Below are 23138 nucleotides of genomic sequence, written 5' to 3' on the forward strand. Positions count from 1 at the left end.
TCTTTTAAGGTCAAGGTTGCTCATCCCTGCTCAAAATGCCCCAACTATAGTAACATTCTGTTTTCTTTCTCAATCCCTAGCTTTCCTTAGCCCATCAGCACTGGCTGCTCACCACCAGTTGTCAAATTGAACTGTCCACAACCATTATCTTGACCTCCCACACTCCAAATTCTTCCAGGTCTGGGAGAATCTGAAAGCAATAGCATGCAGCTGGCAGACAGGCAGAGAAGCAGACAAAAAGATGAAAAGTGGGAGATTATGAGGGACAAGAAATTTTTAAGTAGTATAAATTATATTGATTGTGTATTACAAATTTAAAAGCTAAAAACTTGTTTTAAACTTTTTCCATGAGGAAGAATGCAAGAGGACAGCACAAGGCACCTTGGGTCTGGTTGCAGTTCTGTCACTAATTAGCTTTATGACCTCTAGTGTTATTTTCCTCATCTGTAAATCAGGAAAAATGCAACTTTCCTTGGTCATCTCATAGCAATGTTATGAAAAACAAATTAACTTATATTTGCAAAAGCACACAGGAAAATATAAAGCACAATAAATGATGTGTGGTACTTTAATAATTTTTAAATAAACACAAAATCTTAGACATCATCAAACTTTACTTGATAACTAAATGTCTTCTGCTCTCTCAGGGTCTTTTATAAAAATAAATTCTCACTAAAAAAAAGTAGAGGAAAATGCAGACCCTTAGACATACCCTGAAGTTGATTTTTTGAATATATCCTTGAAATCGGCTTGTTTTAAAGACAATTGCCTCCGTCTCCTGAAAGTGGAGTGCAAAAAAAAAAAAAAAAAAAAAGTCTGGTTAATTGTGGCTTCATTGTATTTAGTTCAAAATTTTCAAAGCATACCCTGAAAGCATTTTAGCGGTAAATTAATAAGTCATATTTATAAACCCTAAACAGCTAAGGCCACACAGAACAATTTAAAATTATGTAAATTGACTTTTAAAAAGCTTAGCTAGAAAGTCATAAGATTCTATTTGTTTTTGGAAGCTCTCTTAACGTTTTAGAAACTCTGGAATAAAGATTGACATTAAGTACAACATTTATTTACAACAGATCTACAAGACTAAACTAGTCAAATTTGGACACAAGGAAACACTTCTCCAGTAAACATATACTCAGTCCTTGAAGTGATTTGTCATTTTCTAGCTTTTTAAGCCTAAAGGTCAATTCTTTGCTGATATACCGCTTTGCCATAAAAACCTGAAAGCAAATGACACACATTACAAGCTTTCAGAGAACAGATGGCTAATGTTCTTCTGGGCTCGTTTACTACCAATTTTCTTATTTTCATACTGCTTGTAATTAATAAAAACATATAAATAGATGTACTGTTTTCTAACTAGAAGATTTGGTGTTGGGGAAGTTCTGCCATTTGTCTAGCTCCTTTAGGCAAACACACAAAAAAGCAACCTTGGACAGACACACTTCTGGTACTGCCTCAGGAATGCAGTTTTAAAAATAGAGACTACTACAGAAGCACTGCAGTATATACTGCCGACAGTCAACTCTCTTAATAAATTACAGCATGTTGGCAGATGTTTGAGAAGCTCTAACACAATATGTAATTTATTTACACTTATTCTATTTACATTGTTATTAGCTTCTAGAAAGTAAACATTAGCTTCATCTAACATTTTCTTCGAAATAACCTGTCTGAATTTTTTCTGGGTCATCTCACAAGCATTATTGCCTTATTAAAGTCGTAACTAAATCAAAGTCATAGTCTAATAGTATCTTTACAAAGACCTTGACAAAGACCTTACCTAAAAGATTGTCTTAAATCCAATGACTTTCAATGAATAAAGGTAAATGGCGAATATTTTCTTTTTAGCATGATAAATTCTAAATACCATCTCCTTGCTGACAATATTGTTTCAAAGTCTACTTTTAAAATGCTATAATATCAATATTATTGTTGAACGATTAAAAGCTATTATAAGTTAAATTCATATTTGTCATGTTTTAGCACAGGCCTTGCCAAGCAAATAACAATTATAACATTTCCTTGCTTAAAAAACATTAAAATATCTTTAAATACAGCTTATTTTATATTCCTATTAATATTATTCCTTTTCTTTGTGTATGTAAGAAGAATCTGGTGTGCCACCTTCTGGTAACTGAGTGAAATTATGTATTTCTACACAAGTCACTGTTCTTTATTTTAACTTTTTAAATATATATTTCTTAACCTGGATTACATTTAAGCTATATAAACAAATCTATACCACAGTCTGAAGTCAAATAAAATTTCCTTAGAGATTTTGTTAAAAATCAAGCTTTATACAAGCTCTCTATGATTTTTACATGGTTACCAATATGTCTCCTGAATTCTACAATACATGTAAAATTGATTTTTGTATACCGCTTCACAGCCACATATGAAAATAACAGGCTTGCTATTTCAATGAATAAGTAACAGCAGTAAATAAAGGAAAAGAAAGGTCTCTTACCAATAAGCCCATTTTTCTCTTAAGGTTTGAACTCTCATCATTTGTCATGTTCTTGTGGATCCCTCTCTCATCAAATTCTCTGGAGTTTTAAAGTTAAGAGCTGTGATGCACAGCTAGGCTCTGCTACATAGTAGCGCACCCCAGTGCATCTGGCTGGTATAACACCTCAGTTGCAGCTCTCAAAAGCAGAAATAGGCTTTATACATTCAAAAACCTATGCACTGCTCACTTTCCCTTGATAGAAAATTGTACGAGGTGTGCTTTAACTATTTATATTTCACATGTAAACTCCAGGTCAGATATGAAAATGGGGATCACATGAATTTTGAGCTTAATTCCAATAAATTGAACAGGAACAGAGTGTTTATCTTTCGAGCAGAGAAGGGGTGAGGTGAATTGCTAATACGAGATCTGACTTGGGAAACAACATGTTTATCTGAAAGTAATCTTATTTTTTGCAAGGGTCACTGTCCTTCTATTTGTCATACTGAATCTTTATTATCTTTCCTCTTTCCTCTCTCTTGCCTATAGAAGCCAGCCACAAATCCTATCATTTCTCTTTACCAATTTTCCAGGAATCTAATCCCCCTTGTTTTTTTTTTTTTAATAAATAAGCTTGTTTAAAGAAGACACATGTAACTGGTCTCCCTGCATCTCCCATCTCAGCCTATCAATCACATTGCTTCTAGATCACTCTTTTAAAATGAAACTACACATGATGTAAATTGTGTTCAATGAATATTTTATTTTAAAAACATTAGTTGAATTATCTATAGGTACTATAGTTGGTGATATGGCTATAAAAATGAATAAGTCACAACCCCTTGGTCACAGGAAGCTCCTATTTGAGTGAGGGAAACAGACATGTATTTCAACAACACAAAATAAGATGCAGAAGCTTTAGTAGTACAGACTCAGAATTCTACAGCAACAGCAGAACAATGAAAACCTTGCTGCAACTGAGGCTGAAGAATGAGAAATTCATCAGACATACTCTAGAAGAAATAGCCTAGGCAGAACTGCACAGATTTGAGGGAGTACAACATGTTGGAAGGATCAGCAAAGTCTTCAATATATCTGGAAAGAGTTCAATATGACTGCAAAGAGGGTACAAAGTGTTGAGAAGAGTAGATTTTAAGATTATGCAGAAACCACACAGCAGAAGGCCACAAATGACAGTTAAGAAATTTGTATTTTATCCTCTGAGCTATGAGAAACCATTTATTCAATAAGTGGATCAATCAAAGAATTAAGCAACTAAGTCCAGCACTTAGAAGTCACCATACATTCCAGCAGTTTGCTGTCCCTAGTATTCATAACAACAACTTGCCATTCTCTACTGTACCGGCTTTTTTTTGTTCTTTCTCACTTTTTTCCAGGAGTCTGTCTTGCATGAAATCTTTTCCTGTCTCAACTTTTCTACACTCAACCCACCCTTCCAGGTACAGCTCAATTTCTGTTCTTTTCTGTGGCATCTTCCATAGCAATTGTACTACACTTTTTTTTAACCATTCCTCCATTACAGGGTCTGTGTTATTCCTAACATTTAGCACATATTGTCCAAGAAATCTCTGTCACTGGACTAGGAAAACTGGCAAAGCAGGCAGAAGTCCAGGGTTGTATAAATTCTCCATGCTAACTGAATGAATCAGAACCCTCTTGTATCTCTGAAATGGAACAAAACTCAAATCATACAACTATCTAGCATTACAAATGATTGATAGTAATTCAAACTACTTAATAGATATTAATTATCAAAGTTTACTATGAAATATATCAACTCATAGTTTACTAACATAAATCCTAAATAAATTATTATTTAATAGTCATAATGGGAATCTAAAGGGGTCTAGGATATACATGCTAGAACACAGGGAAGTTTAAATTTTTTACCATGCTAGCTTTAAAAACATAAAAATAAGCTACATGAAGCCCCCAAAACATAAAGGCAGATATATGAGGTTAAGGAAGAAGTAAAATATTTCCATTTGACAATTATTTTTCAACCTAATTTTCCATCCAAATACTCTTCAAAATATTTTACTTGTTATTAATGTCAGTTTAAACTCAACTAACAGAATTTCAAATAAAAGATTTTACTACACCTCTTTATTTTTAAGTGTCTCATTTTCAGTTCTGAGGTAGGCAATGCAGGTGTTAATATTCCCATTTCACTAATGAAAAAACAAAGTTGTTAAACGATTTGGCTCAGGTGACATCTCCTGAGAGAGCTGGAAGATAAGAACCCAGGTCCCCTGATGCCCAATTCAGTGTTCATTAGTCACCACTGTATTACACTATTTATTTTAGGGGAAAACTACAAAGATGGCTCCTAAGCATGCCCTTCCCCCAAAAAACAAAATACTTCACACATTAATCATGGGAAAATAAATGGTTCGGGGAGGGGAGAGCCAGATAAAATCTCATAGAGGCTATAGGTTGGCTACATGACCAAAATTACAGAATGATCAACCTATTCCTATGCCAGGAATACTTTCTCAATGCCAATTCACAGAATTCCCTTTCATCTATCAGTCAGCAATTTCTTGGCATAGGCTCCAAACGTGCCACACTTTCTCATGCCTCATTGGTTTTTCACAGGCTTCAACTCGGAATTCCCTGCTCTTTTTTCCAACTAAGAAAACTTCTAGTCATGCTTACGTGTTCAAACATACCTCCTTCCATGAAACCTTCCCACACATCCCTTAGCAGACTCATGTGCTGGGTTTTGTATCCTCCTATATTATAGCTCCTTTCTCTTTGAATTATAACTGTTTCTATGCCTCCCTACCCTATAAACTCCTGAGAGCTAAGCTTGAGTCTTCCTTATGTTTTTGTGATATATAACAGATATGTATTTCAACAACACAAAATAAGATGCAGAAGCTTTAGTAGTACAGGCTCAGAATTCTACAGCAACAGCAGAACAGTGAAAATCTTGCTGCGACTGAGGCTGAAGATGTATATTGTAGATGTATTTTGGAGGCAGTTTTGGTGAAATCAAAGCAGCAGAGTTAGGTTCTTCCTTTCTCCATGCCTAAGCTCACTTTTCTAATGAAAATTTAAAAAGAAATCCTTACTTTGCAAAACTAATATATGAATCATAAGAAATAAAATATTACAATTGCAAACAGTATGCTTAAATGGTTCCATTTGATGTTTGCATGATAGAGCCTGCGTGTGCCTGGCAGGGTGCCCAGCATAGCAGATATACAACAACTTTATGAGAGATGGATGTAGGTAGGTGTGGCTTACTCAGTAAGTGATGCTGAACTGATCTAAGCAAGGGGAACACTTAGCTCGGACAAGAAAGGGATATGCCAGTAATTAGTTTTCTAAGTAAAAATAGTATTGGTAATGCTAGAAAGTGAAAAAATGCATTTCATTGGTTTGTCACCAGCTAGACCAGTGAATATTGCAAAATGAAATAGTATCTCCAAAAACTAGTCATTTCTACAGACTGGAAATTGAAAAAGATGAAAGTGTATTCTTTGGATTGTTAAGTCTTATTGAATTATGGTTGCAACCAGTGATGATGAAAGACTAAACCACAAAATCCAATTTTGACAATAACTGCTCCATTAGATGGAGCAAGAAAACAAAATAGCAAATTCGACCAAGCAAGCCACTGCCCATCACCAACACCCAGTATCACAATTGGTATGGTGAGCTGTCAAGAGTAAAGTATGCAAATGAGATGCAGGAGGGCCTATTGTTAACAAGACCCTTTAACTTTCAACATGTAGAAAAATATACTATTTGATTAAAGGCTATGAATTCTGTTCCAATTACAGTATTATAATCTAGGCTTAAGAAAGTGTCTCAAATCTCTATCTCCCCACTTCCTTGCCTCCTCCTTCCTGCAGACTGGCAGGGTAAAAACATCAAGGATATTAACATAATGAACATTATAAAGAAAAAAAAAAAACAACAGGGTTTCTCAAGGGAAAAGCGTATTTGCAAAATGGTTAAACATGCATAGGTTGGGGAGGAGGGCAGAAGCTCCTGCAGCTGTGAGGGCTAACGGATGCAGATCATTAACTGTTGTGTTGTGTTCTGGGGGACAGTTGCAAGGGCTGGAGACTTTCACTAAAAAGAAAAATGTGGTCGTGTATGTAGTCTTGGTATTTTGCTAACATTGGATTTTAATTTTGAAATATAGAAAGAGTACATAAAGTCTAATGGGCTAGTTGGGAATATAAGAACAAGAAAGCCTCAAAGAGCCTTAATCTTAAAAGATGGGTTCAGGAGCCACAGAGAAGAGTAAGATGACTAGGGAAACAGACATTAACATTTTAAGAAAAAAGTTTCAGGCACAAATAGGATTTGGTATTTATTAACCAATCACAAGCCAAGATTCAAGTTGACACCCCATCATTTCTAATCCAAAATTTAAAATTAATTGTGCCTTCTTTATTGCTTTCATCATCTCAAGCTTTTATTCAAAAAACTTCTTTGATTACTTATTTGTGTAGATGTATTTTGTAGGCTCCACTTTCAAGGGCCCCGCAACCATAGCCCCTGCCTTTCTAGTCAGCCCTATTTTGCATTACAGGTTGTCCCAGATTTGTGCATAAATGAATAACAATACTTATCCAGAACTGCCATGAAGCTATTAAAAATTATACAACTTGCAGCTTACAGTAAATCTGTGGAGAAGAATATACAAGAACAATTTGGGGGAGGGAGGTGAAGAGGGAAGGGAACTAAGCAAATCTCTTAGCCAAGGTTCCCCTTCCCAAAATATCTTACAGAGTGGAACTCCCTCTTTCTCCAACCCTTATCCCACCCATTATTTGCTCTGAACTACTGCCAAAAATTCCAGCAATTACAGGTTCATTTGAGCTAACAAGAAGACTGTTAAAATTATAAGTACAGGTGCCAGAATGAGGTAGCTATCAGTTATTTACACATTGTCCTGAATGAGTTCAATCAAGTCTCTTTAAATAGCACATAGCTGTTACCCTGAGGGAGTGGGGCAGGCTGGAGGTGAGACCCAGTACCCTCAGCTGTACTGCTTTTGTCAAGGTAGTTAGCAGCACAGAGGTCTTGGGACATGATAGAGAAACTGAGCTATAGAACCAAGAAATTGACATGTAAAAAGGGGTGTCGAAAGGGTCATAGGCTAAACTTTATCTTCTTGTCCCAAATCCACTACACCTTTTCTGACCCTCTGCTTCTACAGGCCCTAAAGCTCAGACCATGCTGTCCATGGGCCACTTCGACTACTTAAGTAGGTTAATTACAGTATCTTGGACTGGGTCAGAAATCTCATTATCATGTATATGATCTATAAAGTCCAAAAAATTTATAAACAAATCCTTAGAACACACACTATTTACAGGTTGGGAAATACTTGTAATTTTCAACATATAACCCCACACAAACACCCTAGTTAGACTGGTGTCTTCTGTTTTGCAAATGTTACATGTTTTTGATGTTACCATCCATTGAACTCATATCTCCCTTGCAGATTATACCTGCCCTTCTTTTCACACAAGTGCTACTTCTTAAGTTCCAAATCAAGCTCTACCTTTTTGAAGCCTAATTAGATTACTCCAACACTCACCAAATGCCCATTTTTTTTCCCTTAACTCTTCCAGGGCTTATCACACAATGTTCACAGTTATTAATTCTTCAGTGTGTTCACCTTAACAGTCCACAGGCAGAAATCATTCATTCATCTACTCAAGTATTCAATAATATCTACTTTGAACTAGCAGCTTTCAAGGTTTCATAGCCTAAGGATCATCAAATAGTCACAGGACCATGAGATGTGCTATAATTGGGGTATGCTTGAGGTGCCATAAATGCAGGTGGATGGCTCTAACTGGGCTAGGGTAGAGGACCCGGAGAAAGTTTCAAAGAGATGTCATCTGAGTTGAGTATATGAGACTAAGCAAGAGTATATCAAGAAGTTGTTAGACAACCCTCTGACTTGGGATGGGGTGAAGCAAGACTAGTTAGGGTACAATTGCAACTGTGACTACATAAGGTCCTAAACTAAGGCAGTGGGATTGGGGGACATTCAAAAAGATTTTTAGGAGGTAGAATGATGTACAGGACTAATACACCAAAGATAATGATAATGGTTATCATTTCTTGATCACTTACTAAGTTCAAATCAGTGTTAAAAGTGCTTTGCCAAGGCTGGGGTGTAGCTCAGTGGTGAAGCATTTACCTATCATACACATACACCTATCATACACCTCAGCATCACTATAAAAATAAATGTTTTATCTACTTATCATTTGACTTAATCCTTACTACAACTTTATAATGTAGATGATATTAGTATTCTCATTTTATAAGATGGAAAACTAAGATAGTAAAATCAAGTGATCTGACTAACTTTACATGACATATAACTAATAGGAACTGGAATTTGAACCAAGGCAATCTAGCTCAAGAGTCCACTTTCTTAAGTCCTTTAGCATACTATCTTCAAAGAGGGGGGGCCCACATAACTGTCAGGTTAGTGATAGAGAAAAAATACAGGCAGAAGGGAGTACAGTGCCTAGAACTTAAATACATGGCTTGTGCATTTATTAATTACTGCTGCTCCGCATCTCTAATTTCAAAAGCAAATTGCTCTCTAAAATGGTGTCCCATCAATACCCCTTGTACCAACCAACAATGCCTAAACTAGAACCTGATCTTGACCTCAGTCTGTTTGAACACTTGGCACATTTAGCCTCTGCCTAAAATTATTTACGAACGTGGTTCATCACCTTTATTAGCTGAAAGCCCTGATGGCAAGAAACAAATTTTGTTCAACTTTGATGAACAACAACTAGTACCCAATATGTTCTCATTACAAATTAATTGGCTTAAACATAGAATACAGTGTTTCTTGAAGTTTCTATTTTTTTCAGTCATCTCTGAATTGTCTTCATTTATCATCTCAGTGGCACCTTTATTGTTTCTTTTATATTAATCCATTTAAACTTAACATTTATCTTTAAAGGAAAATTTATATTCCTGCAAGTAGAAAATTAAGATAATTTACTATAAAAGGAAAACCATGAAATTGATATGTAATTCCTGTAACAAGTAATGCTTGTGCATAACCTAACATCATTCTATTCATTACACCACACCACACTACAGGATAGGTCTTTGCATTTTTTATTGAGGTAAAATTCTCTTCCATAAAATTAATAGTTTTAAAGTGAACAATTCAATTCAGGGCATCTAGTGCATTCAGAATATTGTGGAATCAAGCCTTCTATCTTGTTGCAAAACATCATCATCACCCCAAGAGGAAACTCATACCCATTAAGCAATTGATCCCCATTCTCCCCTGTCTTCCCTTTGGCTATTGTGAATAGTGCTACCCTATACACAATTCTACATAGGTATGGATTTGTTTCAGTTATCAATTTTCAATTCTTTTGGGTGTATATCTACAAGTGGAATATCTAGATAATATGCTTAATGCTATGTTGAAATTTTTGAGAAACTTCTTTTATATTTTTTTATGCAGCACTCTTTGTGTGTTTGTTTTAAAACAACACTTGGGGTTAAAAAGAATCACACCAGAATATGCGTCCATAAACCTATGGCATACAAGGAAATAGGTTCATTCTCAACATGCTTATGAAAAAACAAACTTCAAATATTTTTATCATATTTGTGGGATAATTGTTTTCTTTACAGCTGGTCCCTCTATAACAGCAGTAGATGATTCCAGGAATTACTAAATTTGGTCCTCATATCTATCTAAAGATATATAATTGATTTCATCAAAATAATTCCCTTGTAGTAACATTTCCCTCATAGAATATACCTTTATATTTTAAAAATTCCATTTTTAACTATTGACCTGTGTTGACTTGAACAATAAAACAGGAAGAAAAAACAGAGCACTGGTTTGATTCCAGTTCACAATTGTGTGTAAATATGTTGTACGTTTAATTACTACCATTTTCTGAAAATAGAATTTTACTGTATCCCTATAAAAATGCAGCAACAGGGCTGGGGATGTGGCTCAGTGGCAGAGAACTTGCCTGACATGTGTGAGGCACTGGGTTCTATCCTCAGCACCACATAGAAAAATAAATAAAATAAAGTTATCTACAACTAAAGATATTTTTTAAAATGCAGCAACACTTTCTCGGGCATACCTGAGCACTGCACCAGTAATTCATCATTTGGTCTGGATAGGGTGCTGACACCTAGTCTAGTCTTAACTTCACCAATAACATCCATGTAATCATAAGTATCGTACAACCAGGCATTTTTTTTCTAATAAGCATTAAAAGAAGTAGCAAATCTATTCAAATCATGTTAGTTTACTTCTAATAGTATGTATACTACACTTCAGAAAACGCTGACCTAAGAGGGGCTACTTTTTAAAGCTACACAAGCCATCCTCACACGTTTTATTGCCAAAGAGGGAGTTTTTAACCTCATCTGCAAAAAGTATGGACTCCTCATAAAAATATGAAACTGAATGAAGCTTTCTAATAAATATGAAGGTCCATTCCTCTTAACTTCCTAAGAGAAAAGTTAAGTGTCTTTGGGGAGCATCTTATAGAATCCAAGCTGTAAAAAAAAAAAAAAAAAAGCACCTTAGGGAGGGTTCATAATCACTTGCACTTTGCAACATCTTCCACTGGGAGATGCACTCATCCTGTGATTTCATGGGATACTTTGTGTTTGAAGAGTAATCATTTCTAATGTAAATAGTATGCTATATTCATTCCTATATGCAATCAAGTACAAGTACGTCAATCCCTAGAATGTTTTAAACCCAATCAATTTGTGAACAAATTGTTTTCCTTTTTTAACATGGAGATTATTATACCAGACTTCTATTTACCCTAGTTCTGAGGTAAAACATATTTAACTATTGTTTCCACATGCAAGTATCCATTAACGTATACAAAAATAGGATATGCATAAAAAAACTGCATAAAAAACAGAATTTTCTGTCTGAAGAGTTTACCATCACTGACTCACATAACTGACAGAGGTGAGTTTCAATTAAAGAACAAAACATCTGAATATAAACCTGTCCTCAAACAAAAGTATTTTGAAAACCAGTCCAAGACATAAAAATGGCTGGGGATATGGCTCAATGTTTAAGTATCCTTAGGTTCAATCTCCTGGTATCCAAAAAAGAGAGAGAGAGAGAGAGAGAGAGAGAGAGAGAGAGAGAGAGAGAGAGAGAAAGAAATGTAAAGGATAAATATGATAATATGTAAACTGTCTAGCACCCAGATCCATTTGTGTCACAGCCATTTAACAAATGGCAACTTAAATCCTACAAGATCAGCTGGCTTGCCTTGGAATTCATGAATCTTCTGGATTAAGTTCCAATTGTCTGGTCTGTTGTAGCCTGTTTTAGCACTAGCACATTCAGCCTCATCTAATATTATATATGTTTTATTAAGTTACAAGCACCTCTGAGGGCACCTCAAAGTTTTGGTGTAATTTTATTTTTAAGTATCTTTATTGGATTATAACTTACATATCATAAAATTCACTTTGCAATGGTGTACAATTCAATGTTTTTTAGTAAATTTACAGAGTTGGGCAAATATGACCCCAATAGTTTTAGAAAATTTCCATGTTTCCCCAAAGATCTTCCAAATCCATTTACTCTCAGTTCCCACACTGAAGATTTTGTAAGGTATTAGTTTTTGCATTTCATTTAAGAATGGTAGATGTGAGATGGAAAAGAAATTTAAGGAACCTAAGCCCAAAGGTTAGGATCTCTCTCTCTCTTTCCTTTCTTCCCTACTTTTTATCTATCCACATTATATTTATTGAACACTCAGTATATACCAGTATGTCCAACTGTCCTCTGCCAGTTCAATGCCATCCATGAAAAGGGCTGTCATCTATAGTGTGTTAGTGTAGTTTAGTTGTTAAAACACCTACGTTTTATTTTAGTCTACAGAACACATTTCTGAAATGGTTTTATGTATAATTTAAAATTTAAACACATGGAAGAGAAAAACACTTAACAAACAAGTAATATCACCTTATTTTACATGGTGCCCCACTAATTACTAAGCACTTTAATGTCCTTGATTTAATTATTATCTTTTTATCTCAAACTTACCCAGAAGGAAATTGAGATCAAGCAATAGCTTGTTAACAGCAAAGCTAGGATTCAAAACTAAGTATATAAAGACAAATATGGGAGAATACTGATAACTAAGAGTGAAGGTGGTGAAGGTATAGCACATAGAGATAGAAAAGAGGGACAAATACAGAGGTGCACAGAGATTCCATTCAACCACAGAGATCACATTCTATACTCATGTGAGGAAACTCCCAGTTCTTCCTCACACTCAGAAAAACTGCTCAACTCTATGGGATTTTAAGATATTTCCCTAAAGGATATTTGAAATGCACTATCTTAATTTTGCTCAACTATAGGCATAATGGTGTCATCCCTTAAAAATCGTCTTATAAGTGAAACATGGAGGCTCATAGAGATATTTAACTGGATCTAATCAGGAGAGAGAAACCACCCAGTAATTTGAACTGGGAGTTGCACATAAGAAATTAACTATGACAGGGAATTGGAATAACAGGGAATTGGAGTGTTTATAAATTGTCTAGTAATAAGAGAATTTAAAAAGAAATAAAGAATCCAGATATCTGGAGCAACCACCACCCTAGGGCCTAGATGGAATACATAAGGAACTACCTCCTACACAGGGCTGAGATCAGACTTTATCATAGAGGGCACGGTTATAGCTCAATAAAGGGCACAGAAACTGCTGTGGTGCTCCTTCACTGGAATTTGTCAGAAACCCCTTATTTGGAACCTGATTCAAATGCATTTCCTTGAAAGTATCCTACTAGAAGCACTCTGCTACAAAGCTGTGTTTGGGGGCACCAAGAGAAGATATGGACTACCAGGTAAAGAAGCTAAGCACTAGTGAAGACACCCCAGGAACACCCTGCTGAGAGAACACACAGAAAGCAGGGGTGGGTGGGAAAAAAGCCTTCCTTCCTGACATGCCATTCCATCACTCTCTACTGAAAAAAAATCAGTGCTAAGGAAACAAAATATAGAATGGGTTCAGGTACATTTCAAAAAGCAGGCAAAGAAAAAGGTGATTTCAAATTTGGAATACCATAAATAAATAACTGACAGAATGGCTAAGAGAAATACACTTTTTAAGCAAGAGTCTAATTATAGCCTAGCTAAGATCAAGTACCTGTTTACCAAGACTACTTTCTGGACAAATTTTCTAGGATAAGAATTGTATATTTGTGTTATTTTGATTCTATTGCTTCATACTATATAAATTATTCCTCAAAATAGCCATTTGACATGTTAATGTGGTCCTCGTCATCCAAGCACTTTCATGACTGCTAACGCATTTCATACTCATGAGGTGGGAATTATTAGCTCCATTTGATGAATAGGCAAATAAACTACAAATGCCAAAGTTAACCTAAATTCACATAGATATTTATCTTTGCCCTTCCCCAATACAGACCAACCTCCAGTCTTACGTTCACTATTCTATTTGACCAAACGAATATGACCAAGACCACCTTTCTGGCTAGAACCCATCCCTATCAGAAAATGCTAACTTATCATTGGGCATTGTGGATGGATTTAGACTGCAACCTATCCTGCTCCAATCTCTGAAAATTGCTACAAGATAAATTTGATTTACTTCAATAAAAAAGCATGTTTGGGAATCTTTCAACATTCAAAGATTATAACTGACAATGTTATTTCCTTGCAAACAAAGTAGAAAGGGACATTATTATTGGCTAGGGATGAGTATAAAAGTAATGTTATACTTGCTTCAATAGCTTTCAAGGAGTGTTTCCCATGCTTTTCGATTTTGTGGACAAGTGAAATTAAAAAAAAAAAAACATCTTGGGGTCCTGTGCAGGGTAGCCAACTTTATTTTGCAAACTAAGAACATTTTAAAAGGCAATCCCTCATCCAGAATTTCAAAATCCAAACATTTGGAAATCAAACGTGCCTTTTTTTTTTCTTGCCTATAACTCATTTGGCATCAACATCTTAACTAACCCGAACTCATCTGGCAGTAAAGCCTGACCTGAACTGACATGAGGCTACTCACAGGCTTATTCTCTCATGTAGTATAAATATTCTTATGTTTCACTGCAGAAACATTACTGTAATTGATTAGGGGGTATCCTCTCAGCCCCTGCTGTGGCTGTTATATAATACAGGATACATGGACTTTATTACCTTTTTAAAATCCAATATGAACCTAAATTCTGAAATGTGTTGTCTCAAGTATTTCACATAATAAGGGTACAGATTCATTAAAAGAAAGGGAAACATGTGATTTAAATCATCAATAAGTATGAAGGACAATCTTAGAATAAAGGATGATCCTTTATAATCAACAAAATTTTGCTTTCTAGGGAAAATCAAATTGTTGCTTTCTGGATTTCACTGCAGACAATATTAACTAGAATATGAGAATTACTGCCATTGAAAAATGTCCACATTTAAAAGATGACCTTTGGAAATTTTTTTATAGTATGAAACAGGACAGTTTATATAGGAAAGGAATGAATTAAGCCATTCTGTGGCTCCTGTAGGACACAGATAAGTTATATTTATTCAGAAAAAGAACCAGTGATATGGAATCTATCCAATAACAGAATTTTTTTTCCTTAAATTACTTTTAGTGTACAAATTGGAAGTGCTTACAATGCTGGACCTGATCTGAGAAAGTTCTCTGATTTTTTTCAAAAAAATAGCGCAAATGAATGAACATGAATATGTATAGAGATAAATCTAGAAAATCAAAAGATGTATCCTGCTTGTCAGGATATTGGGCAAGATGGAGAGAAAAAAATCACCAGCAAACCAACTTTTTGCATAAGACTCTTATGGCATTTTTAGATTGTTTATTTCTATACTGCCTATTCTCTGAAGAGTTTGAGGTATTAGCAAACTGGATTACCTGGACATGTCAAATTTCATCCTAGCAGATACTAATGAATTAAGTGTCCTACAGTTTAAGAGAAATCATTAAATCTCTGCTATAGGGCCACCAGCTGCATCTATAAACAAGACAATAAATTATTCAGTTTGACAACATTTAATGAGTTTCTACATGGTATAAGTCACTAGGCTAGCTGCAGGAAATGAATGGCTAAATAAGAACACTTAATTTTCCTCGTGGACTTCATGGTCTAGTCAGGACAGACTATTAAAAATATTACACAAGTAAGTTCTACGTGTTATGATAGATGTGCAATCAAATACTATGGGATAGAAAATCATGTGATTTTGGTTGGAGGCAGGGTACACAATGCTAATGTCCAGCAAGAGCAAAGGCACAGAGGAGGGTCTGATTAAACCTTTAGAGGCCTAATTACAGAAAAAGACTATGGTGTCTCCCTCATGTGTATTTCAAAATATAAATAGTTCTAAACTGTGAATTAGTCGTAAGGAAGTCCAATAAAGATTTAATTTCTTTGGTGATGAGAAATCTGATGCTCATGAAATATCAAATGCTCTTTTTTCTCCTCATTATTTGTTACCTATGCCTTGGGGAACACAGCATTATTGCAGAAATACAAAAGAATGTGGCATCTTTCGGGAAAGAGAAATGATGTGATACACAAATCAAAATGAGAAGTGGCAAAAATGTAGTTTGGGAGTCCAGTGAAGTGCTTTCTGTGACATGTGAAGGACATCAGACTTTTTAAAACTCATATTCATAATCTTAAATAACTAGGAATAGGTTACTGTGCAATAGATTTTTAAACTATCTTCATTCAAAAATGATTATTATGAGAAAGCAATACCAGTTCTTCAAATAATGCCAAAGTTATCTGAAAACTCATTTTAGTCCCAGCTGCCTCGTTTACTAAGACCTTACTTCTATAATATAATTAAGTAGAAACTAAACCAGCAGTAATAATAAATGAGTAAACTAGTGTTAGGTTTTATGTTTTTTGTTGTTGTTGTTATTTTTTGTTTGTTTGTTTGTTTGTTTGTTTGAGATGAGATCTCACTATGCTACCCAGGCTGACCTCAAATTTCTGAACTCAAGCAATCCACCCTCCTCAGCCTTCTGAGAAGCTGGAACTACAAGTATGTACCACCATGCCCAGAAAACTAGTTAATGGAAGTTTGAACAGCACTCAAATTGGCAAGCAAAAATTTCATAAATTATAATGAAAAAAATGTGGATGTTGCCTGCAAGAACATGTGAGATAACTGAACATCCATAGAAGAGTAGTGATCATTAAAAATTCTGGTAGTGAGAAAATAGGTAACATCAATTTAAAACTTGAAGTATAGAAACTGTCCTTTTCATTCCCTTTCTTGAACAATTCAGTCAAAATCCTATTATTGGGGCCGAGCAAAGCAGACATGCCCTGGGAGGAGGACTGGGAGAGGACTGGCACGGTAAATTGAAGTCTTAAAAAAAAAATGAGGAGGGTATTCATTCCGGGAGCTGGCAGCTGCAGCCAGGCATGGACTGTTGGAGGCCAAGAGTAAGGAGGGTATTCAGGAAGGGGGAGGGCAAGGGTGCATCAACAGAGCACTGTTGACCTACATAGGAACTGGTCAAATAATGAGAGGCACATTTTTTAAATGTTAGTTATTGAGAAGTAAAAACATGAAAAGAACAAAACTAGAATGAAAGCCATGGTCTTGGATTAGAATTTGAGGTATTAGTAAGAACTCATTGTCTTTCATGTATAAACATATAGAAATACAGATATAAATATGTATATGTTCCCTAACTCTTCCACCAAATGGGCTTAGCAATACCTCAATATCAATGAGTACTTGTAGCACACAGATTTTGGTTCCACACACCATTCTCTGCTAAAGGAAAACAGGATGGCTAATTATGTGGATGAAGAAGAAAAAGTACAAAATGAACTCAGACGTAAGGAACAATGATAGATACATGTTGAAAGGACACAGAAACCATATTCAAAGGGGCTCCTACTGGCCAAATCTCAGAGCATTTGACATCAAAATAAATAACACTATAACTCTTTGAATGAGGCTGCCTTCACACTGATAGAATTAAATAAATGAAACAGTTAAAGTTTGATGAGGAATATTCCCAAAGTATTCCTCACTAATCCAGAAATAACACTAACTAGAAAGAAAAGGAAAAGGAACATTACCATGGAGAAATCCGAACAATACTACTAAACAAGTTTTAATCAGTATGAGACAAATAAAAATCAGGTGCCAATTGATAGGATACAAAGAAAAGATCAAAGAACATGTGCAATTCCTGAAGAAATAAAATCTAAATATAATCATGATGGACCATTAAGACTAACAGAAGAGCTGGGGCTATAGCTCAGTTGATAGAGTGCTTGCCTCATATGCACAAGGCCCTGGGTTCAATCCCCAAAACCACACACACAAAAAAAAGACTAACAAAAAGTGGAGAGACATTCTACAAAATAACTGGCCTGTAGACTTCAAAAGTGTCAAAGTCATGAAAGTTAAGGAAATATTGAGAAGTGTCCCAAATGGAAAATAACTAAAGAGATATTACAATTAAATGTAATACAGGATCCTAAACTGGAACTTTTTGTTATCAAGAACACTTTGGGGATAATTGGGAAAAAAATGGAATGAGCTTTGATCAGAGTTTAGTAATGTATTAATGTTAATTTCCTGAATTTGATGGGTGAATTAAGGTTATCTAAGGAGAATGTTCTCATTTATATGCACTAGAGAATTTTAGGCTGAAAGGCACTGTACTAGCAAATTACTCAAAAATGACTTAAGTGAAAGAAATATTCTGTGTACTAATCTTATAAATTTTTGTATATTTGAGATTGTTTCAAAGTAAAGTTTTACAAATAGGAAATGGCAACACACATTTCATACTTATGATAAGGCTGATAAAAACAGTAATTGCAAAGAGCAAATGGCATTTGATTGCTTATTATGTTCCAGACAGTGTTTGTAGTATTTTATAAACACACTTCCTATATTATCACATAGAGTGGTACTTAAGAGGAATAGGGGCCCAGAAAGATATCCTTGATATTATGCAGAAAATGAAAATACAAAATAATATGTATAATGTAAGCTTTTGTTTTTTATAAAAATAACTTTATACACAGACATTTTATATAAATATAGATCAAAACGTTAACTGTAATATTAAGAAATACTTCATTGGTTAGATTTTGTATAACTTTTTTGTCTTGTATAACTTGTATGTATTTTCTAAATTTAAAAAAAAATTAAAAATCCATAAATAAATAGAATAAAGATCTACTGTGGAGCAGAGGAAAGGAAATGGGGAAGGAAAAGGAGAAAAGGGAAGTACTAGGGACTAAATTGGAACAAATTATAATCCATGCTTATATAATTATGTCAAAATCAACCCCTATATCATGTATAATTATAATGCATTAATAAAAAATAAAAGTAATAGCCATGTACTTACAATTTACTTTTTAAAATTACTGATTAAATTTTTGCTATAAGTGGAAATGTTAAGATTACACTATTCTTAAGAGAAAAACATGATACAAAAATACTGAGTCAAATTTTTCATTATTAAAAAATAGGAAGAAAAAATGACTGAATGAAATATGCTAATATTTTAAGGTAGTTAAATTCGAATGGTGTTATTAGAAAATAGTTTTGTTTTCTATTTTCTGAATTTTCTTCTATGAACACAGATTGGAGTTATGAGAAGAAAGTTATTTTTTCATTAGGTGATTATTAGGAAGACTATTAATACAGAAAGGATTAACAACATTGCATTGGTGAAGAAAAATACAAATATGTACACTATAATGGCTATATTAAATACATGCACAGTTCAGTGAAATAAAATACCACATGACCTTACTTATATGTGAAGTATAAAAAACAGAACTCATAGAGAATAAAATGTTGTTTACCAATGGCTGGGGGATGAGGCTGGAGGATGAGGGGCAAAAAAACAGATGGTAACCAAAGTATACAAAATTTCAGTTAGACAGCAGGAATAAGCTTTAGTGATCTGTTGCATGGAATGATGACCATAATAAATAACAACACAATATATAATTCAAAATTGCTGAAAGAGTAGATTTTAAATGTTTTCACCACAAAAGTATTACTATGTAAGTTGACAGATTTGTTAATTAGCTTGATTTAATCATTCCACAATGTGGATGAATATCAAAATATCACATTGTACCCTATACATATACATATGTATAATATAAAAATGGGTGAAAGGAAATATACCAAAATAACAATTGGTCTACATTAGAGTAGATAGAGTGGTGTATCATTTTCTTTTATGCATTTTCAAAAATTTCTATATTTTTCATATGTAAAATATTAAACAATCATCTATAACCAGCAGAAATTCTCACCTTTCCATATCAAATTGTCCATAATTTTACATGTAAGAGGGTTGACCATTGTCTTTATGATCTACCTCTAAAGAAATGTAGTCTGTTATTTGTGGATCCATATAGATTCTTAGAAAAACAAACATCCTTAATTCTGCTTTCAACTTCTTTCAAAAAGATCAACTTAAATTTATTCAGGGTCCACAGGGAGAACAAAGTGATTCAAGCATATCATCTCATTAGTTTTCAAAACAAGAGAAAGAAAGTATTTCTGTTGTGAAAAAAGAAAAAAAAAACAAAGAAAAGAAACTGGTGGCAGATTAACTAAATTGCCATTGTCAGTTGGCAAGTCAAGACCAGGAAAAAAAAAAGTGTTTTCAAACTCTAAACTCAGTATTGCATTCTGCCTATGCTACAGGAGGATGAATCAGGTACCCTTAAGGGTAAATGGATAGGAGTATGCATCAAAAGCTCATATTTATGTACGTTCTCCTTCATGGTCAAAGGATAACTGTAACATGGAGGTGCAGGCAGTGGGGTGTGGAGATCAAATAGCTGCCTTTCCCTTGGAGGCTTTATAAGTCTTAGTGCTGCCTCAAGGAACCCAGACAGAAAAGTGTGTTCTAGGTGGCCTCCCACTGACTCCAACAACCACCCAAGCTTGAGAAGGCAAGAGTGGGAGCTAAGCCAATCCTGAGAGGCTTGCCTACTTTAGACAGTGGCTGATCTCAGATAAAATTCAGACAAAGTTAAATATTAGCATTTTCACTAATGTACCAGGGAAAAATAAATGACACTGTCTATACCTAGATAGACAAAGCTCTGTCAAAAACATTAAATTTAATTCAAATTAACTGTGCTTCCTCTCTTGTTTTCCCTAAAACAGACTCTAGAAATCACTAGAAATTTTCTTTCCAGCTATCTAGACCCTGTATCCATGTTGGCTATGTCAAGCCATGCTGATATACGAAAATATCTTCACCTTCAGGAGAATTCAATTCATAGCACTCAGGAGGTTCGGGACACATTTCCTTAATTTCAATTGCAGATTAAGGCCTTGGATTCTTAGAGGTGAACAACAGTAGGGCTATCTGTGGGTCACAGCATTTAAACTGTCATAATTAATCCCCAATGGCAGGCACAGAAATAATGTCCAATGAAAGTGTAGAGCTTATAGGAAAAAGAGAAGGGGATCACTTTTTCTGTTCATATCAATCTATAAGAAATAGTAAAGGAAAATGAAGTGCTATGGAAAGTAAAAGTGTTGAAATATCAGACAACATGGACAGAAAGACAGAGGAAAACTCTGTTGTCCAGTCATATATCTTTAAAAAAGCATCCATATTAATTAAGGGTATGAATTATTTTCTCAAACCACATTCCTGTTCATATTTACAGTAGCCATTCTTTATCCACAGTTTAACTTTCAGCAGTTTCAGTTACCATAGTCAGTGGAGATCCAAAATTTCAAAATATAAAATTCTAGAAATAAATGCTTTATAAATTTTAAATCAAGATATTTTGAATCATGATGAAATCTTGCACCATCCTATCCCATTTCACTTGGGATGTGAATTATCACTTTGTCCAGAGTATCCACACTATATATGTTACCTGCCCATTAACCATCTTAGTTATCAGATAAGCTATTGAGATATTATAGTGCTTGTCTTCAAAGTAATCCTTATTTCACTTAATAATGTCCCTAAAGCAAAAGCATAGTAATGTTATCAATTTTATCACAGTATATTGTTATAATCACTCTATTTTATTTTTTAAAGATTCTTCTTTTTATTTTTATTTATTCTTTTTATCTATATGTAACATTAGGATACATTTTGATATAATCACAAAAGCATGGAATATAATTTGCTCTAATTAAGTCTCGTTTGCCCCTCCTCCCTCCACTGCACTACTCCACTGGTGTTTCTGCAGTTTATTTATAGTTTTGTTGTTGTTGTTTTAAATTAGTGCTTGTGAATATACTTGGTGTTGAGATTCACTGTCATATATTCATGTATGTTCCAAAGAAATTCCAGTCAGATTTATTCACTGTTTTTCCCTTTCCTTCTTCCTACCCCTCAATCTCCTTCATCTACTCTACTGATCTTTCCTCTATTTTAATGAAATCCCCTTTCTTTTTTTTCCCTTTATCTCTCTCTTTCTTTCTCTCCCCCACCTGTTTTGGATTAGCTTCTGCATATCAAAGAAAACACTGCACCTTTGATATTTTGGGACTGGTTTGTTTCATTTAGCATGATTGTTCTACTTTATTATGAGTTAATATTAGTCTCTTACCACACCTAATTCATAAATTAAATTTAACCATGGGTGTGTGTAGGTATGAAAAAATATTGTACAGGGCTGAAGTTGTAGCTCAGTGGTGGAGCACTTGTCTTGCACATGTGAAGCACTGGGTTCGGCACCACATAAAAAGAAATACATAAATAAATAAATATGAACTAATATCAGAGGCAAAAAGCCAGATTAAAAGGATATTATGATGATTTAGGTGGCAAAATAATAAATACATAAAGTTATTGTGTCCATCTACAGCTAAAAAAATTTTTTAAAGAAATATAGTACAGGTCAGCCCCTTGTTATCTGTGGTTTCCACATCCATGGATTCAATCAACTATGAATCAATAATATTTGAAAAAATTCCTTTCTCATGTAAAGTCCAGTGTTTCTTGTCATTATTCCATAAATAACACAGTACAACAATTTGCATAGCATTTATATTGTATTAGGTATTATAAATAATCTAGAGATTATTTGAAATATATACAAGGATGTACATTATATATAAATACTATATATCATTTATATAAGGGATTTGAGCATATATAGATTTTGCAATACACAGGGAGATCCTGAAACTAATCCTTCATAGATACTGATAGACTATTGTTTATATAGGGTTCAGTACTATCAGCAGTTTCAGGTATCCACTGGGTGTCACTGGACATGTCTCCCATGAATAAGATAGGACACCTATGTGGACTCTGGAACTGGACATCCTGTGTTTGAATTCTGGATTCATGCTTTTAACTGTGAATGCTTGGATACCTTAATTTCTCAGTGCCTCTATTTCCTTGTTAGTAAAATGGGAATAATGATTAGTACCTCTTTGATAGGGTTAGTGTGAAAATACAATGAATTAACATATATATGAGGGCTTTAGAAGTGGAACAAAGTAAACACTATGACTACTGCCAACACAACTAATACTAATACTAGAACCTCCATCACCACTACCAACACATAGAAACAAGAGTCAAAGATATGGGAGACATAAGAAATGGATACTTCATCCTGCTTAAAAGAGGAAAGGGGGTTCATGTTGGTG

At 34.5% G+C, this 23138-nt stretch overlaps 1 protein-coding gene across 2 annotated transcripts in view; it reads right to left on the reverse strand.

Moving 5' to 3' along the window:
* Positions 1 to 23138, reverse strand: part of Klhl13 (kelch like family member 13) — a 182222-nt gene that overhangs the window by 79386 nt on the left and 79698 nt on the right. Inside the window, exon 1 of one of the 2 annotated variants that reach the window (XM_077106679.1) lies at positions 713 to 774. The exons of the other annotated variant lie outside the window; for it this stretch is intronic. The gene's annotated coding sequence lies outside the window, so the exon portion shown is untranslated. Of the gene's footprint in view, positions 1 to 712; positions 775 to 23138 lie in introns of those variants that run through there. 2 annotated transcript variants of the gene reach the window in all.

The sequence above is a fragment of the Callospermophilus lateralis genome, chromosome X, assembly GCF_048772815.1.
Source record: "Callospermophilus lateralis isolate mCalLat2 chromosome X, mCalLat2.hap1, whole genome shotgun sequence".
In the NCBI taxonomy this organism is placed as follows: domain Eukaryota; kingdom Metazoa; phylum Chordata; class Mammalia; order Rodentia; family Sciuridae; genus Callospermophilus; species Callospermophilus lateralis.